Raw genomic sequence first — 5,658 nt, 5'->3', positions numbered from 1 at the left:
GGAAATGGCAAAACCAAACTCGTGCAAATGAAGATAACAAGTACCTGAGCACAGGGAGAACTCAGAGCTGGGGGCAGGAGAGAAAGATAGAGCATGACAATTTCTTTACATTTTTTACCCATATTATATGATACTTCAAGTAGGTTTGCTTGCTACAAACAAATAAGGAAATTGCTGATCTTAAACTGATTGTTACCACAGTGAAAAAAATGAAAAGGCCCAAAAACCAAAAAAGTGAGGCTTTGCCATCTCAAAGATGGTTTGTTCCTTTTATGACAATATAGGCTGATTGTGCTTTTTATAGTACTCTTCTGCACTCTTCTGCAAGTTTTTAACAGATCTGTAACTCTGATAATAAATTGTCTATTCAGTGTGTATTGAGAAATATATAATATGTTGCAACTTTATATATATAAAAAATATATTTTTGTATCTACAATAAAAATAGTATTTTTCATTTTCCACTTCTTTTTTTCTTGGCCTGATTACATTAATTTCTAAATGGTTTTTAATTTTTTTTTATGATAAAAATTCAGAAGAATATACCAATTTAAAATCTGGAAGATGAAATCCATTTATCATTATAGAAAATAGCAATCAGCTCAAGTGAACAAAAATAAATCAGGCAGTTAGCTCTCACCAGCTTGCACACTCTACTGATATATTCCGTTTACTACTTTATATCCATCTGCCAAACCCACCTGGGTTTCAGATGGGACATATTCTAGCTCTGTTAATGATAAGCTTCACTCTATTCCCTATGTCATCCCCTCAACACTTTCTAAAAAAAAAGACAAAAATTATGCAGTGCGTATTGTGCCATGGTGTATTGATCTAAATGTTACATTAAGTGAAGAGCATATTAAGAAATATGTCAGAGAGTGTTTCCTTCTTGTTATGACCCCCACAATGAGCCAGGCAGAAGTCATATAATCTACAGTTAAAAGGCAAAAGTAGATGGTTTCTGGGTAAAGCAGAGTCATATTTGTTTTTATGAGGTACCTTTCACAATGAGATTATCTCTAAGCACTTTCAGAAATACTGCAAATGCTACTATTTCAGTGGCTGAGTTGTAGAAATATATAGGGCCTGCTGGAATTGGAAATAACAACTACCTGTTTAACAAGCTCCTTTGTGAGGTTTACAGGGAGCTTCAGGTCTGCACAGAGGCCATGCAGAGACAGTGACATCTCACAGTGTGAAGGTTTATTTTGTCCTCGCCTTTCTTAAAGGCCCTGATGATCCAGAAGCCTTTACCCAAATGGGTGACATTACTGCACACTCCAGAGAGGTCTCCTGATGAGCAGAGCACACAATCAGTATTTTTCAGGGAGTGGGTAGGTGAGAAATGCACCCGAACTGCTGTGGGGAAAAAAAACCATATAGTCTTCCTCCTCTCTGTGGCATGTTGCATCTCCAGTCTTTTTGCAGGAAACAGAACTTGACGAGCTATTGATATGCCTGTCACAATCTACAGCAGAATGAAGATAACCAGCTGGTGGCACTACCTTAAGGACACAGGTAAATTGGCAAGGAACTGAGCAGCTCCTTCATCATTGCTACAGAAACGCAGACAGTAAGGCACTGTTTTGTTTAAAAGAAACACTGCTCAGTGCTGGAAAACATCCTCTTGCACTTTTGAACACTGCAACACAAGGGCTGGACACAGGAAAACCCTGTCCCCTAAACACCCCAGCCCTGCACAGGAGATAGTGAATCTGTCTAATGACAGCAGGGTAATATACTTAATGGCTTAACAGAGTTATACCCACTGTGTTTTTTCATATATTAGTGAACATTATGGGTGATATTTTTTCAAGAAATAAGATTACACCAAGCCTTCTTGATGCAACTTTCACAAGGTTGTCCCCTTCTTCAGGCAAAGGTGGCTTTTTGTCAGCCCCCAGTAACTGAAAGCTCTTACCAGCCTAAGTCCAACAGTTTCCCATAGCTAAGTCAGACTTCCTCCCAAACTCAAGGACTGAAATGGCATTATTTTTAAATATTTCAGGTAACTGACTTTTGGCCTTTTTAGTTTGCATTCTGATGCTGACCTGAGCATTGAGTAGTTCTAGAAACCATTTCTGTGTTAAATGAAGAATGAAAGAAGGCAACGGTATTTTTACTAGATCCCCAAATCAGTCTCAGTGCAAAGGAGACATCTCTAACAGCTGAAGATGAGTAGTATTATTAACTGCAAACTTCTCTGTTAGAGCTAATTTTCCAGTCTTCCTGGAGAAGATCAGTTGTATATGCATCCCTCTCCAAGCACCTGCACAGGATGTGGGCACACTCAAGGACAGGAAGGCTTTCTGTTCCCCTAATATGCAGGTGTGCACAATGTCAAGCATCAGCTCTACTTTTTCAGGATCATTTCATAATGCATACACAGTACAGTTTGGCTGGATGTCAGCAGTCTGAAAGTTTTCTCACTGACAGAGATGGTGAAATACAAAAGTATGTGGACAGCTCTGGTGGACAGTTACTCTACAGATCTTTCAAGATGGGGATTATTTGTGTTCTTGCTGCATTCTCCAAACCACATCCAAAAAGTCTCCTGCAAAGAAAGGAGGGTTAGGTGAGAAAACTATATATTGCGCTTAAATGTGGCTGAGGAAGAAGTTATTTTTTTTTAATTCATAGAAATATGACCCAAATAATGAGAAAAAAGGCAGTAGTTGATGGCTCACGATTTTCCAGGTCATTGCTTATTTTGGTATTTCATAGGATAATTGTGTACTTCCCTCCATGAAAAAAATGAAGTGAGTTGAAGAGAGAGGTAAGATCAAGTTAATACTCAAATAAATAGAGGGAAGTGAAACAGTGAAAAATATGAGGCAGAGAAGTTAAGCACATTTAAAGTCATATGCAATTAGTAATTATAAGATACAATAAAACAGAAGTAAGGATTGTACCATATAATATTTATGTGGTTGTATGTAATTTCTTCTAATCTTGGTACTAGTGTTTGGGGTCTACTTCTTTCTTTAATCCTGCAAAAATGAAATTTTATCCTTTCCAATGGCTCATATCCCATCTTCTACACGTAAGGACCCTTAAGAAAATATAGCTGTATATTAGAAAAATAATGCATTTATAAGTGAAATATAATGCTATTTAGACATTAATTTTCTTCTATATTTATGATGCTTCTATATTTGTTTACTTATATCTTAATTATGTAAGTCAGGGGTGGTCTAATCCTAGCAGCAATGAGGGCCAGATGGAGATTTTTTGCCCTCCAACTGAGCATGTGACATTCCTCCCCTCACAGCTGCAGCCTGACACAGACGTTTGGCTGGTGCTGCTGCTGCCAGAGAAAGGAGATATTTTTGAGGAAGTGAGGGAGAGTGTCCACACTCCCTCCCACAGGTGACATTGGCAGTTTTGCTCCATGTGTTGAGTGTGTTGTGAGCAGGAGATAGCTGTCAGCTGTTTGCACTGATTTTGATGCATGAATAGCTACCTTTCCTCCTTTCCAGGGGAAATACTCTGACTGGAAGGGGGTGTTCAGTGGCCCACCATATAACCAAGACAATAAGACCCAGAAGTCCTTCCTAAAAATATTACATTAGAAGACTGTGAGCTGAGTGTATTTTGCTGGGAGCTACGCTGAAACTGAGGAAGCTCTCTTAGAACAAAGTAAACCACTACAATATAAATATCACTTTTCTTGAGGAAATCAGTTTTCTTCCAACAAGGTGTAACACAGCAAAGTTGTGATATGCTATTGATATTTTAAAATAGGAATTTTCAACCCAGAACCACAGGTTTATTCAGATTTTAATACTACGTTAAGAAGGAGAAATTTTTCCACCTGTGTCAAAAAGAGGTAATACTATGAATTTTATATTTTTCTTTCTGGTGCAAAAAATTGCTTTGTCCTGACAATGTGGAAGAAAGAGTGAACAGTTGTCAGAGACGCTTTAGAGTTTTAAGTCCCTACTTGGAGAAAAGTCTGCTTTTGATCTATCATTTATATATTTTGATATATATTTATGGAATAGCTCAATCTCTCCAGTTGTAAAGCTTGAACAGGGATGAGAATAAAACCAGATGAAGGGTTCCAGATATAACTCCCTCCAAAACACTTTGAAAATGCCTGCCAAAAATGTGAAACAATCCGTTCTGAAGTCCTGAGAAGGGTGTTGAGCATCATTTAATCTCCATGAGAGGTGACTCATCTCTGGCATAGATTAACTACTACTACCTAGAAAAAGGTAGAATTTTATCAGAGGAAGGGGAATCATCCCAATTTTATCTTTGGTTTGGCAGTGAAACTGTTAACAACCATAAATCACTCCCACCTGTCCCTGGGATCTCCCCTTCAGCACATCACTGTAGGGAAGGCAACAAGTTCTGCAGCAATCAATCCCTTTTATATCTCTCCACAGACACATAGGCATCATGTTGGAGCTCAAACGGTGTTTCTGGCTGAAAAAGATAATTGGTAAATCAAATACTAAATGAAATCACTCAAATGATATCCACTGCCCTCACTTTTGCTGAAATCCTTCTTCGTTCATCTCTTAACCCATGGACTCTATGTAATCCAGCAGCTTCTTCCTAATCTTCCTAACCTCTTTCCACCTCCAGTATTCACTCCTGTGGGTGCCATCACTCTCATTGCATGACCCATAAATTGCCTTTCCGTACTTCTTTTTTATCTGTGGTCCTCTATAGGGTCTTCATTGGATGTAGCCTCTGTTCACAGTGTGTTTACCTCAGGCATTGGACATGCTCATTTGCAGGGTCGTTATTTCCTTGCTCTGTGAATGCTTTTTCTGATTCCTACCCTACGGTACTTTCTGGGCTGAATGGATCTCTGGCTGTCAGTGATCAAAGCTGTCAGTTGCTGTTGCTGTTTATTTCCTCACCTCTTCAATTTGGCTCCTGGGAGGATGTTTCAACAGACGTTTTAGAGAGGCAGAAAAAACCAATATCCTATTAAACTAATGACCCTTGGCTATGCTGTCTACAAATGAATGCAGGCACAGACAATTGCCCAGTTTTCTACTGAGGGTCTGTGCACAACAGTCTTATGTGTGTTTTCTAGCTATTAAATGTATGTGTGTATAACTTCTAGAAAAAATGTATAATTTCCATTTAACAGTAATTATTCCAGTGTAATTATGGCACTCCACTAATTGCTTTCTGGTTATTAAGAATATTAATAAAGTTCATGTTCAGATTTTCTGGTAGAGAGCACTGCTGGCTCTTCTGTTTATTCTTTTCTGAGGGCTTCTGTAAAGAACATCTGAAGCCTTTTTATAACAGTTGCTTTTTAACAAAATCAAAAGTCTGGAATAAATTTGTTGTGACTAGCTATTAGCAAAAAGATTTTCTATTCAGAGCAGCAATGGCTTCTTTCTTTAGATAAACATAGCTGTAATGTGTCACAGATTGAAGTGTATCTTCATGTCCTATGACCACAGTGATAATCACAAATGTTCCTGGTGTTGGTACCAAGAAATGTTTTTCCTGCTACCAACCTGCTATTGAATTCCTCATATTTAATATGCTTGAACTAAGCCCACTTTCTAGGAGGAAATCTTTGAAGTTTTCATTTAATTGATCAAGGGATCATGGAGACCATGACTGAGTAAAAAAAAAAAAGTGGAGAGCTTGCGGGCATTGGAAAGAGAAAGTTGAAGAACT

At 38.2% G+C, this 5,658-nt stretch overlaps 1 long non-coding RNA gene across 1 annotated transcript; it reads left to right on the top strand.

Moving 5' to 3' along the window:
- The first annotated feature begins 3,511 nt into the window (after positions 1 to 3,511).
- Positions 3,512 to 5,068, top strand: LOC138107396 (uncharacterized). The gene is made up of 3 exons (XR_011149482.1): positions 3,512 to 3,642; positions 3,748 to 3,832; positions 4,395 to 5,068. It is a non-coding gene; the product is annotated as an uncharacterized lncRNA (long non-coding RNA).
- The last annotated feature ends 590 nt before the right edge of the window (positions 5,069 to 5,658 follow it).

Source organism: Aphelocoma coerulescens, chromosome 3, assembly GCF_041296385.1.
Source record: "Aphelocoma coerulescens isolate FSJ_1873_10779 chromosome 3, UR_Acoe_1.0, whole genome shotgun sequence".
In the NCBI taxonomy this organism is placed as follows: domain Eukaryota; kingdom Metazoa; phylum Chordata; class Aves; order Passeriformes; family Corvidae; genus Aphelocoma; species Aphelocoma coerulescens.
The sequence above is the reverse complement of the archived record's forward strand: the minus strand, read 5'-3'. Positions and strand labels throughout refer to the sequence as shown.